A 13,149-nucleotide genomic window follows, 5' to 3' on the forward strand; every position below is an offset into this window, starting at 1 on the left:
GTCCCTCTGGATCTCTGCTCCAAATATAATCTCAAGGATATGCCACCCGGCTCGCTTCTCGACGCTGTCTAGAGGGATAGAACACCCAGCATGCTTCCTGACCGCCAACTACTCAAGCACACCATGGACAGCATGCACATTGACTCCAAATCAGTGTCTCTGGCATTTGGTTCCCAGATTGCCATTTGCAACCCTTCCATGCCTATAGCACCCAACGCCCTTCTTTCATGTCACAGGGATATAGAGCCCATCTCCCTTCTTTTTGTCTATGAGCCACAGTCTGAATGATAGCCGCCCCCCCCCCCCAGATGGATTTTCCTTTAGGGATACAGAGCTTAGCTTACCTCTTGTAGGGACAGAGCACCCAGCTCGCTCCTTGTGCAGAAACTGCAACCAGCACACACCTTCAAGGGATATAGTGCTCGGTTTACTCCTAGGGATATAGCACCCAGCTGAGTTGGTTGCAATTATGGGGTTTCTGGCCTCATAGCTTGGTAAGGTCTTGCGCTTCCTTTCAAGACTGCACTGACTGGCTTATCCAATAGAAATTGCCAAATGTTCCCTCTGCCCGCGTTCTCCTGGTTTGTGCACTCTCCACACCATTTGTTCCCTCCGGTCTAGATAACTGTCGTACTGCAATCAATTTGATCTGACCTTTTAGAGAGCTCCATCCCAGAGTCAGGTTACGTCTCATGGCCTGTGAAACAAGGCCACTAACCTGGCCTGGTTATGTCAAGAAGTGATGGGAACCCCACAGACGAGAGTGTGAGGTCTACCTGGCAAGTCCCTGCAGGGTCCCTCAAGGCTCCGGCGTCTCCCCTACTTCATACAACATTTAAACTAAACCCCTTTCCGACCTTCTTGACTCTCTGGGCATATCTTACACAAACTACTCTGATGACACCCAAATCCGTAGCCCCCTCTCACGAATGTACGACCAAGACTCCAGCTACATAGATACCATCTATGACACCATTCACGCTTGGATGGCCTCACATCAGCTTCACGTGCCATCACTGTTTTTCTGCGGCGGGGCTTAGCCATTTGCTTGTAACTCAGGCAATCATTACATCTCAGCGGAGGGAAGCTAGGGTCAGATTGGTCAGGGATAGAGAATCAAGAGAGTGGGAGTGAGATAACAATGGACCATAGGAAGCAGGAAGTGTGGTTATTCATGGGAGGTCAGAGGAGAAGAAAGACCAAGAGACCAGAAGAAGAAAGGAGGAAGAAGAAAGGAAGGAAGGGCAGCAGAATATGGACGTGCTTTCTGGAGAAGATGGGGTATAGGCTAGTGAGTAAAAGTACTGTGTTGTGAGTGTGCACGAACTTGTGGCAAGTGTGGTTAGGAGAACGAGAGTAGGGTGTGAATGTGAGAGTGAAAGAAGGTGTCTGAGATAGAGGTGGGTGAAGTATTAGAAATGTGGAGGAGGGAGTTGTAGTGGTGAGCTAATAGTAGTATGTAGGGGGAGCTGTAACGGAGGAGCAGCAGTGAGTAGAAAGGAGTGGTAGTGGAGCGATAGCAGTGGGAAGGGAGTAGTATTAGAGTGAAAGAGGGAGCTCTAGTGGAGAGATAGTAGTAATCAAAAGGAGGGATGAGTTACATGAAAAGGTGGGAGGCATGGCCCTAAAGGTAGGAGAGGCATTGGAGGGCTAGAGAAGGAATAGAGTAGGGGGGTTGGATTGGCAAGGGGAGTGTAGTATAAAGGAAGAGAGGGGGAGGAGAAAGTGGGTGTGAGAGGAAAAGACCATCTCAAACATGGTGTCTGCAAGGCACAAATCCCATATCCCTTTAGATCACTAACAACTGGCTAGAATAGAGTAATTAGGAAGTTCCTGAGGGAGTTCAGTCAGATAAGGCCCATGGCTTTTAGGGCAAAATCTCAGTATATTTGGCTGTTAGCTTACAGAGGGTGAAACAATCACTATATACTAACCTGGGGCTAAGGAAGTCTGGGCTAGTGAGGAGGTGCATTGAGAAGACACATCATTTCACGGAGAAGAGTACTCCTATATCGACAATGTGAACCTGCAGGGGAGATGGCATTGACGATAATCAACTATTGAGCCCAAAGCAGTTCCAGAAGACCGTAATGTAAATAGACCACTCCAATTTGATGGCATGGCATTTTGGGCAAGAGAAGATACAGAAGATACTGCTCAAATGGTTTTACTGGCTAGGAGTATAGACCGAGACCCTCAGATCTGTACCTGCTGCCTCATCTGTCAAAGACATCTCCAGATGATGTTAACTGAGCACCATTCCAGTCGTTACAAGGGTGCCATTCCACTGGATCGGCATAGAAGGAGTCGGCCCCCAGGAAACCTCCAAATCAGGCAATCAAAAACATCTTGGCAATTGTTTAATACACAATCCTTCTCAATACACCACCAATGTGATCCTATGTTACTCATCCCTTTCTTCACAAGACCAGAGATTCAAACAGACCAAGGGAGTAGCATCATGTTAAAACGGACGAGTGAAATGAAAACCCTATTGAAGATCCAAATGTTACAGACCTTTATCTATCCTGCACAGATCAATGACCTAGTGAAGCGCTTTAACAAAATCTTTAACAAAACCTTGAAGCAGCTGGTTTCAGAAGATGGGCAGTGGTCATAAGTGTTCCTGTACTTTTATTTTAAAAAGAAAACTATACAGAATGATTTCGTTTTAAAATAAAAGAGTAGGAAGAAGTTGAAATTTGCACTGAACATTCCCTTAAATAGCATGTGTATTTGTTTGGGGACTTAGAGGGGGCGTGATGACGGGATTTGGGGGAGCTGGGGCAGGGAACATAGTTTCACTACTACTTTTTGTGCACTTCGACCACTGATGATGGGTGTAATTGGGACGATCTTATTACTTGGGCTCTGTTTGCCAAACGAAAATTCCCCAATCATCAACCAATCCGCTTTGGAGTTTGTGTACGGACTGAATCCCCAAGATGTACTGTACATTCTGAGAGAAGAAAGGGAGGGACATAACAGTCGTAAAACAAGCGACCATGCCATGATTAGAAACACATGAGAATATATGGAGAATGTCTGTCAACCAGTGAGATCACATCTGCAGGAAGCATAGAGCCGAGAGGAAACATTATACAAAGCGAACTCTTCAAGTGGGGGATCAAGCAGTGGTTCCATTGCCCAGCACCCAAAATAAAATGCTAGCCAGATGATGCAGACCTTATACCATAACCAAAGTGGTTTCCCCTAACATAGTAAGTACAGCAGGTTGACCGTTGCAAAGCTTCCCAACTATATACACAAGCTCAGGAGCTAGAAGGAAAATAGCAATCGTTAACTGCTCCTATTGTATTCTAATTGCAGGAAGAGACCCTTTCCCATTGAAGTACCAGGAGTAACTATCCCAGGCAGGGCTAACAACCACCAAACATCAAGAGTTAGCCAAGGAGATTGAAGATTACACCAACCCCCGAAACTAGGCTGGGTAAAGGGAATAGTGCACAAGTTACAAACCACTCTTGGAAGGGTAATTAGTCTAAAACCCTTCCGGAAGCCAGGAAACAAATAGTTCACGAAGAACTGAAAAAAATGCTCGATCTGGGGGTCACTGAGAGACCATATAGTGAATGGCCCTCCCAGATTGTCCACGTCCAAAAACCAAACGCATGGCATTTCTATATTGATTTGCACCTCAACGAGATCTCCAAATTTGATGCCTATTGGGAGGGGTCAGAAATGCGAGACATACACAAAAGGTCATGTTTTCTCAAGGTTAGCCTTTTATTACAAGAAAAAGAATGGGATAAACACCCATCTTTCCTATCCTAACACAGAAGTCCCTGCCTAGCAAACTAAAACAAAATGACCAAATGTCCAAAAAGTCTCAGACCCTGACACTATTACACACAATAAAAAGTATATAAAGAAAGTATGGCTAATTTTAGTTCAACAAAACAATTATCAGTTCAAACCTAAGAGATCTCAAAGTACTCCTTGTGACCAGGGTTGGGCTCTCTTCCCCTGGATCAATTCAGGAATACTTGGAGCACAGTTTTGATACAACAACACTCTGTTCAAGGGAACACAACCAGTCTCTTCCAACCACAGTGTCTTTCCCTGTGACACAGCTAATTTATCTTCCACAAATGCTTCTTGGAAAGGAAAATGAAAGTTCAAATCCAAAGCAATTGTTCTTTTCAAATGTCTAGCATATCCCACCTTCTTCAAATGAACTACTTTTGTCAGGACAGCACAGCAACTACTCTTGGCGATGCTACAGCTTGTCAAATAAATAAGGTTAATGAGTTCCTTGATTCAACAAAAGGTCTTTCCACCACACCTTTTTGCCACAAACGTACTTCATCAAACCATCTCCTCTTTCCTTGTATATTCGCCTGCAGGACTAACTACTATGATCCCTTTCCTGGTGTACTTGCTTGCCAGGAAGAAAACTCCAACTATATTCAAACTTTTTTTTCTACAACTACATTCAAACTTGATGGCAATATTGATTCCAAGATTCTCCACACCAGTCTCTCTTGAAAGGAGGGTTGAACAACAAGTGCCTTTTCTTATGGTTTTTTGACTGTTGGCAGTTTGGGTTACATGTTTCCCCGAGTTGATATTCCAAAACAGGAGAGTTAGGCCCTTTTCGCCTCTGTACGGTTTCACAGTCTCTTGGCTGTTGGCAATGCGGATATAATCTTACTCCAATATATATCTCATAAAAGGGGATTTACGCCTTTGTTGTTTTGTCATTTTCTCATAGGCTCTTGGCTGTTGGCAGTAGTGGTTGTAAGCTTTCCCCAATTGTAGTCCCGTATGAAGGAACTTGCCCTCTTGCCACTTCTGCCCTGTTTCTTTAATTGTTAGGTATTCACAATTATAAAGTGTCTGCTTTGTTTCATTAATTGTTCGGTATTCAAAATTATTAAAATTTCAACAACTTTCTTATGCAGAGCTCCCCGGGGCCAGCATTTACATATAGTCAGCTCACCATCTTTTTTGGCAGCACCTTCTTGCAGTCAGGTGTTGCGGCGGAACTACAATGTCCTTCCCGCTCTCTCCTACTTCTGCGTACCTTTGGGCAGCTTCGCGTGGGTCTCCGGGAGATCTGACAGCTCGGTTGATCTTCTGCGGCTGCTCTCTCACCGACAGGCCATGTGCTGAGTTGGGAGCATGTCTCCTCATCAGCTCGACTTCTTCTTGACACGCTGCATCCCGCTGCGCGTACGCTGTACTTTTGATCACTTTGACGTTTAGTTACGGCTTTCACTGGCGTGCTTCTTTCCGTGGCTGCTCCTATACCTCAGATAACTTCTGCTTCAACAGCTATGCCTTCTGCATGGCCTTTGACATCTCCTTCACCACCTTCCTCTTTCTGCAACTGTGCCTCATTTTTGGAATTAAATGATCCGGTAGAGTGCTTTGGTATGTAACAACTAGACCGCACATTTTGAAAAACAGCGTTCTGAATCCTCATTGCGTCCGAGTCCTTCTTCCTAGTCTCAGTGCCATAAGCATTATGGTTACTGAAGTCCATAGGGAATTGTGTAACATTTGTTTGTTCTACTTTACAATAAGCAATCAATATTTTAGGAAGTATAGGGGAATCATGAGATAAGGAGGTCACCAATTCCTTCTGGCATGAGTCCCACATGATAGCATCCCCAGGGTCAGGTAGCAGCTGCCTTCCCCATGCCACAGGAGAGGAGGTCCATGCTGAGGTCCTAGTGATCTAGTGGAGAGTGTGTACCACAAGATTTATCTCCTGCTTGGACCTCACAAAAAATTACTGGTAGGTCCCTTTGATTACAGAGGCCAAATCCAAGACATCCTTTTCTACTACGGAGGGTCCATTTCAGTTCACAGTCCTACCTTTAGGACTACACAGAGCTCCAGCGACCTTCCAAAGGTTGATGGGCCACGTCCTAGCTCCCTGCCAAACCAATGCCTGGGCCTACATGGATGATACTGTTGTCTACAGTTCAACGTAGAAATACCGCCTAAAGCATCTCACAGCCATCTGCGATAAACTGAGGACAGCCCCCACCTAGGAGATATATGCCGATCCTCCAGGTCCCCAAGGCCGGCCCTAGACTTGTGTGGAGGGCCAATCCTACTCAGTGGGAATCTCTACAGCTTCCTGCTAAGCAGCAGTATGGGGGTGGAGACAGAGTTGGAATAGCAAAGGGCTCAGCGACCCACCAACACACTCATCTATGAACAGAGTAGTACAGTCATAGAAAACTGGTTTACATAAAGAAGCGTTTGTGAGCGCTGCTCACTTTAAGAACCACAGGCCAAGTTCTTATGGAAGGTGGCAGAGAGGCAGACTGGCAAGCACCCTGGAGGAGCATCCTTGAAACAACCAATCAGAAGAGTTGTGCTACAAAAGTTCAATGGCGCCAGAGCGCCCAGAGGTGGTGTGGCTGGTAAGGAGGAGAGAACGCCAGACTCAGCCTCCCGGCCGGCGGTCTGTACTATGGCAGTGCAGCAAGGTGCACCAGAGCGGTAACTGGCAGAGTCCTACCCAGTCGGGCAGACAAAAACGAAATACCTCGGCGTGCCGAGATGAAGATCCAAGGAGAATCCGCAGACAGGTTCCTGCACAGAGTGAGCAGGATAGAGGAGTCACCAGCTGCCCAGGCAGAGACAAGTTGACAAGTAAGTTGGTAAGCAGCTCTGCAGCGATAGAAGACCCATGCAGATTCTATACCGCTCTCATCGGAAGTAGGACAAAGCAAGGAAGAGGATGAAAAGGCCCAGAGTGGGGAGTGAACAAAGAAGCCGTAGAGTGGGGCAAGAACCGAGAAGCTCCAGAGTGTGGAGAGATAAAAAAACAAGCCCTGGAGTGTGGAAAGATCCGAGAATACACAGAGTGCGGAAGTGAGAAAGAAATAAGCCCCAAAGTGGAGAGGGAAACAAGAAGAGGCAGCGTGGGGAAAGAACAGAAGAGAACTGAAAGGCCCCAGAGAGGGGAGGGATAAAGAGTGCCACAGAGTGGGAAGTGATAATGAGCAGAGCCCCATAGTGGGGAAGAGAATGAAAGGAGTAAAACAAAAGCTTGTTGAAACTCTAAGAGATACCCGAACACTCCTATGGGGAACACTCCTTCAATGTAAACAACTAATTCTATATGCTTTATCAATTCTTAATGTTTATTGTGTGAGTGTTCAAATAAATAATGTTCAAGAGTGAGATACTCGTGAATTTGTTCTTCATACTCATAAAACATACAACATAGATTCATAAACAATTCAATTGATTTTACAACCCAAATTTCGACTGTGATGAAAAAAAATGTTTGTCTTCTTAAAGACTGAATACTGTCAATTTTGTAAAATATAAAGTGTGAGAGAGGTCATTTGGTCATCTGACTGATGAAACTTCTATAGGGTTCCATGTAATAATGTCGCCACAAAAATATCGGCATACAAAAATATCGCCGAAAAATTGTCGTTTTTCGTGGCGACATTATTGCATGGAACATGCGGGGGACACCCCCACATTTTATTTTATTTTTTTTTAAAATGTTTTTTTTTTTGCCCCTATCGCCACATATATGGTCACCCAAATAATATCGCCACAACATTTTCGTGGCAATATTATTTACGGCGACCATATATGTGGCGATATTAATACCTGATACCTTCTATAGCTGCTCATACAATCACTACCCGGTTCAGAATCACAATATTCCTTCTTCATGTGATAATGTACTGCCTTCCTGTGACAGTAAACATAAAAGTACAAATGTATTCCTCCTTATAAATACGACTGAAACAAGATTCCTTCAATAATTAAATGTCACTAACTTTCATGTTGAAACCGTTGCGAATATTTCAAGCTACATTTGTTTTAATGTTTATTCCGTCCGTTTAGCCAGGGACTTACCCAGAGCACCTGAAATGTGTCATTAATAATCACTTATTGATGCATTGATTTTTATGGAAATAATTTATTAATGCATCCCCATTTGTTGATTTTTTTTAAAGAGACTGAAATGACCCAGTCTAAGGAGAGCAAGAAAGATTAAAGTCTTTCAGACGAGAGAAGGACTGTTAGAAAACTAAAGTGGAAAGAACGACAGAGAAATGAGAAATGAGTGGACGGCTGGGACGGCCTCCAGTAGGATTTTAACTGCATGATTTGAGGTGTACACCAAGACAAGTACCTATGGTAATAAGACCAAGGGGTGGATGTCAGAAGCCAGCAGCTGCCCCTTTCATTGGCTAGTTCTGAAAGCATACGTTTTTATTTCCTCTTGCGAGATAGGTACAGGAACTTGTTTAGATTAGCATTCTTGACAGAGGACTTTATTTCTGGTTGAACCTCCTGGCGGGCACCCTTTCACTTGTTCCGTTTTAGGGTAGAGTTGGAGGTGTAGGTTTACGGAGAGTTTAGGCCTTGTTCTTGCCTTAATGAAAGTCCTCTCAATCATGCCTCTGTGTCGGTCTCCCAATTCCGACTGACCACAATCAATAAATGACATTTTCGCATCGCAATCCTCACATCTCTTGGAAATGGAAGCTTCGGCGTTGACTAGCCAAGTCGAATTGTATTGCGAGCTACTTCTGCCTTGAGAATGAAGCACAGCGAGAGGTCCACCTGCTGTCCAATAGTTTCTGAAATCTGATAACAGGGGAAGAATATACCTAAAATGAGGAATCCGTGGGAGGGGGCAATCCATTAGACAATAACTGCACAAGAGGGTTATGTTGGACTCAATTCTCCTTTCAATCTGTGCTTGATTCATTAAATAAGAACGTTAAGGATCCATTACCGCTGATCGGAGGTGCACTGCATGTACTTTTAATATGATGCTACACAGTTTTTCCAAGTAAATTTACCAAAAATGTGAGTGAGTGAAAAATCAAGTGTTACGTGGTGGGGACTGAGTGGGGGTCATCACCCAAAGAATTGTTCTTTGCAAAACATATAAACAACTTTGCCCCGGTTTGTTAACAAGTCAATTAGGTAATGATAACAGCCATGCAAAAAACAGGGGGCAGGGGGTTCCTGCGAGTCTCTCTGCCAAACATTAGTCCTGGTTTCTAGAGCCTTAAGCTCACTATCCTTGTTCAGAGGAGAATTGCCTTGCATTTCGCTGCTGGACTGCCCCGGGGAAGGACAAAGACTGATATGTTTTAGAGATTTTTCCTCTGTGAAAGACAGTGAGCTAACGACTCTGGGTAAGGCTCTCGTAACCAGTACTAATGTCTGGCAGAGAGACTCCCAGGACTTCCCCCCGCCCCCCCTTGTTATGTGCATCATAACAGCCATTCCATCACTTACAAGCAGGTGGAATCGGCCATGAAGGGCTATGTAGAAAAACAAACTGACCATGAGAGAACAGCTGTTTGCAGAAAAGTGCATTCCTAAATGTTAACCAAATCCCCTTATTATTTGCACCAAAAAATTCCGGTCATTTTTTATTTTTTTTATTTTAAGCCTACAGCACCTGGTATTCCCAGGCGGTCTCCCATCCAGGTCCTAACTAGGCCCAACGCTGCTTAGCTTCTGAGATCAGACGAGATCGGGCGCATTCAGTGTGGTGTGGTAAAACTCTGGTAATATAGTGCCCAAAATTGCCATATTTTTACATGGTTCGATGAAATGCACCAAAACAAACATCAAATGATCCTTAAAAATGCATTTTTCCTACAGGTTTTCATTAGTACACGTATCCAAGACATCTTTAACACAGAATGTCTAGTAAAAAGCAGAATCTGCTCAGGAAATGGACTCGGTCTCTCCAATCATTTTGTGCCCCTCCACCTCAATCGTATACGGTCATTCGAGCTCCCCCAGACTGAGAAACGTGCCGGTTTGGGAATGTGAGTTTCACTACAAGCGACCCCTACGATTCTAGGCCGACCTTGCCGAGGCAGCCCCTGGGGGCACAGGGAGCTCTCTGCGATGGACGCAGAAATCACATTCTTTATTTTACAAAGTAAAGAGTCTTCAAATTAGGGAGGAGAACGGAGGCGGACAGGCCTTCATAGGTAGCATGAAAACACCAGGTAGCCAGGGCTTGGAACATGCCAAATCGCATACGCGTTGCTTTAGTTTTAAACAACACTGCTAAAATCATAAAATAAAAAGAAATGTTTTAAAGGCTGCACTGCTGACAAGTGCCCGGTTTTTTTCTGATCCCCCCCCGCCCCCGCCCCCCCACCATTGCTCCCGTTTTATGGAATCCTGTTTCACGGGCGAGGTCTGGCAACATGCTGTGGGTGAACAGATCAGCAATATGCCACTTTCCCACCACTCCCTATGACTTCATGGTTTAGAGCAGCCCAAGGCAGAAAGCAATTTCGAACCTTCTATAATAATCACGTTCCGGGCCGGTGCTGCTGAGCCTCCGGACAACACTGTCACCTCAAGGCTGTTAATCAGCATACATAACTATTGTGCCTACAAATCACAAACGAAGATGTCTCATACGATAGATACATCAAGACAGGAGAGTGCCAAGCTGACCCCGTGACTCTGGTTTACATGACCTTGTGGTGCTGATGACAGTGGGGAGCAGAAGCTTATCTACTGTGGTAAGCAATCTATCTTATACGGCTGTGTGATAGTGAAAGATGGGGGCCCTATGAAACGGGGGGTGGGGTTGAGGTAGCGAAATGCCTGCCCCTTCTCCCACCTCTATTGCACTGAGGGGGGTGAACAACATGTGTTTTAGTGTTTCGTTTCAGTGATGTCATGCAGGGGGTCAAACTCCCACTTTCCACTAATACTCTAGATCCTTTGGATCTGGTAGGGATAGGTTACCTCGAAGCCTGCAACTCCTGCATGCATCCTTTCCACTACACGGCTCTGGTAGGTGAAATAACTGCCTGTGGGGCAAAGCACCTCGGATTAAAAAAAAAAAATAGGAGAGGAGGGTGCACAGCTATCACACCCTTTGGTGTACCACCTCTCCACCGGTTTCTCAATTGGAGGCGCCATCCCCCAGAGGCAGCCCTTGAACCCGATGGCAAAGACAATCTCTGATGGGTGAAAGGGCTGCCGCTGGGGGTCGGCGCTTGTGATTAAGGAGAGGCAGGTGCTGAAAAGCCAACAACAGAAATGAGCCCACATCTTCCGCCTGGATCCCAGTGTCAGTGCTTGGGAGCAATTTCTAGCCACCATCCCACCCTGCTGCCCTTACTGAGGCCACAAACCCTTCTTAGCGCACCCCCTTGATTCCTCATTGCACTTAAATCACGGGCTACCCAGTCAAGTGTCCCACAGGCAAATGCAAACTCTAGATGGCGCAGGCACCGACGGAGAGGAAGGAAATACATAGGACACATTTTGTCAGAAAGCATTTGACCGTATTTAATTTAAAATGCAGCAAACAGAATTATACATACATTGTTGAAATGTCATGTCGAATTATTCCCCCTCTAGTGCACTAAAAACAAACGTTCATACACAGACGTCAACAAGTGTGCGAGAGCCCCTCTACTGAGAACAAACTTGGGTCAAATACCCTGTTCTATAGAATTTCTTCCACTCAGGAAAGACTGCAACCATGTTTTAGCTCACTGCACCCTTCACAGAGGAGAAACATTAATTTCCATATCAGTCTTTGTCCCACCCACAAGGGCAGTCCAGCACCGAAATGCTAGGCAAATCTCGACTGAACAAGAGTACCAACAACGCTGAATCAGTGAGGTGAAGCAGAGTCTCTCTAAGACACAGTGAGCATGGGGTCCTCGTCTGGTTTACCCTTGGTTACTTAGGGTGAAACCCCAAGTTTTACAACATTCAAAAGGAGTGCGAGAGCCCCTCTACTGAGAATGAACATGGGTCAAATAACTTGTTCTTTGGAATTGCTTCCACTCAGGAGGGTCTACAACCACGTTTTAGCTCACTGTACCCTTTACAGAGGAGACAAACAAGTTTACTTACCCACAGTAGCGTTCTTTCGACTGGATGTTCCTTCCACGTATTACTCATCTTTGACATTCAAGTCTGCTTGCTGCTCGTTTCGGATTTTTTCTTCTTCATAGTGTTGAGTGTCGTTGATTCTTGGTTCTCGATGGCCTCCATAGCGTCCCTTGTGATGTCAACGCTGGTATGTGAATGATGCGCACTGACTTATCTCAGTTCTCATTTTTTCCCTCCTTTAACTTGCATGCTGTGTTATAGGAGGAGACAATCTTGACATTGCGAGAAAGAAAGGTGTAAGACACAGAAAATTCTAAGCAGGCAAGCGGGGATGGATGGGTGGGAGGTGAGGAATACCCAGTCGAAAGAACATTACCTTGGGTAACTTGTTCTTCAAATGAATTGTGTCCTCCCAAGTATTTCTCATCTTTGATAGACTCCCAAAGCAGTTTGAGTCAGGCAGTGGGTGCCAAGAATTTTCTTATTTGTTAATATTACGGAGGACAGCTTTGCCAAATGTGGCTTCCTCTCCTGAAAAAGAATCTACACAGTAAAACATACTGAAAGTGTGAAGTGACGACCAGGTTGCTGCTCTACAAATCTCCCGCACCGGTACACCCCTTTCCAGAGCTGAAGAAGCAGCCTAGAGGCGAATCTTTGCCTGTTGACGAGCAACGCTCTCTTGTGCAAATTACAATCTAGAGATTGTTTGTTTTGTCACTGCCAGGCCCAGTCTTCGGCAGCATAACCGATTAAAAGCGGATCACTGAATACTTGCAGTCCTTGTAATGTAGGAGCTTAGTGCCCTTTTTGCGTCTAGACTATGTAGTGTCTCCTCCTCTTTAGATGGATAAGGAGGAGGGTAAAAAGATGGCAGTACAATACGTTATGCTAAATGAAACTCTGACACAAGTTTCGGAAGGAAAGATGACCTAACTCTTTAAATTACTTTATCCTTGGAAAAGGATGTAAAAGGTTGTTTGGAAGAGAAGGCCTGTAGATCACCTATCCTGTGGGCAGACGTGATAGCTACTAGAAAGGCCGTTTTCATAGTCAGCATCCTCAGAGCACACGAATGTAAGGGGTCAAATGGAGCTCCCATAAAACTTCTTAATACAAGATTTAAATCCCATAATGACACAATAAAGGGACTGGGCGGAAACAAATTGGCATAGCCCTTCAAAAAGTGTGCTACAATCAGCACTTTGAAATATGACCCCTCATCTGTAGATCTTTTGAAGATTGATAGTGCCTCCAAGTAGCCCTTCACCATGGCCACTTGCCACCCATAATGGG

At 45.0% G+C, this 13,149-nt stretch overlaps 1 protein-coding gene and 1 pseudogene across 2 annotated transcripts in view; both read right to left on the reverse strand.

Annotated features, from left to right (window-relative positions):
- NBEAL2 (neurobeachin like 2) overlaps window positions 1–13,149 on the reverse strand; it is a 1,179,347-nt gene that overhangs the window by 989,331 nt on the left and 176,867 nt on the right. The window lies entirely within an intron of this gene.
- LOC138567907 (5S ribosomal RNA) lies at window positions 9,419–9,537 on the reverse strand (annotated as a pseudogene).

Source organism: Ambystoma mexicanum, chromosome 2p (genome assembly GCF_040938575.1).
Source record: "Ambystoma mexicanum isolate Mex_15411 chromosome 2p, UKY_AmexF1_1, whole genome shotgun sequence".
Classification (NCBI taxonomy): domain Eukaryota; kingdom Metazoa; phylum Chordata; class Amphibia; order Caudata; family Ambystomatidae; genus Ambystoma; species Ambystoma mexicanum.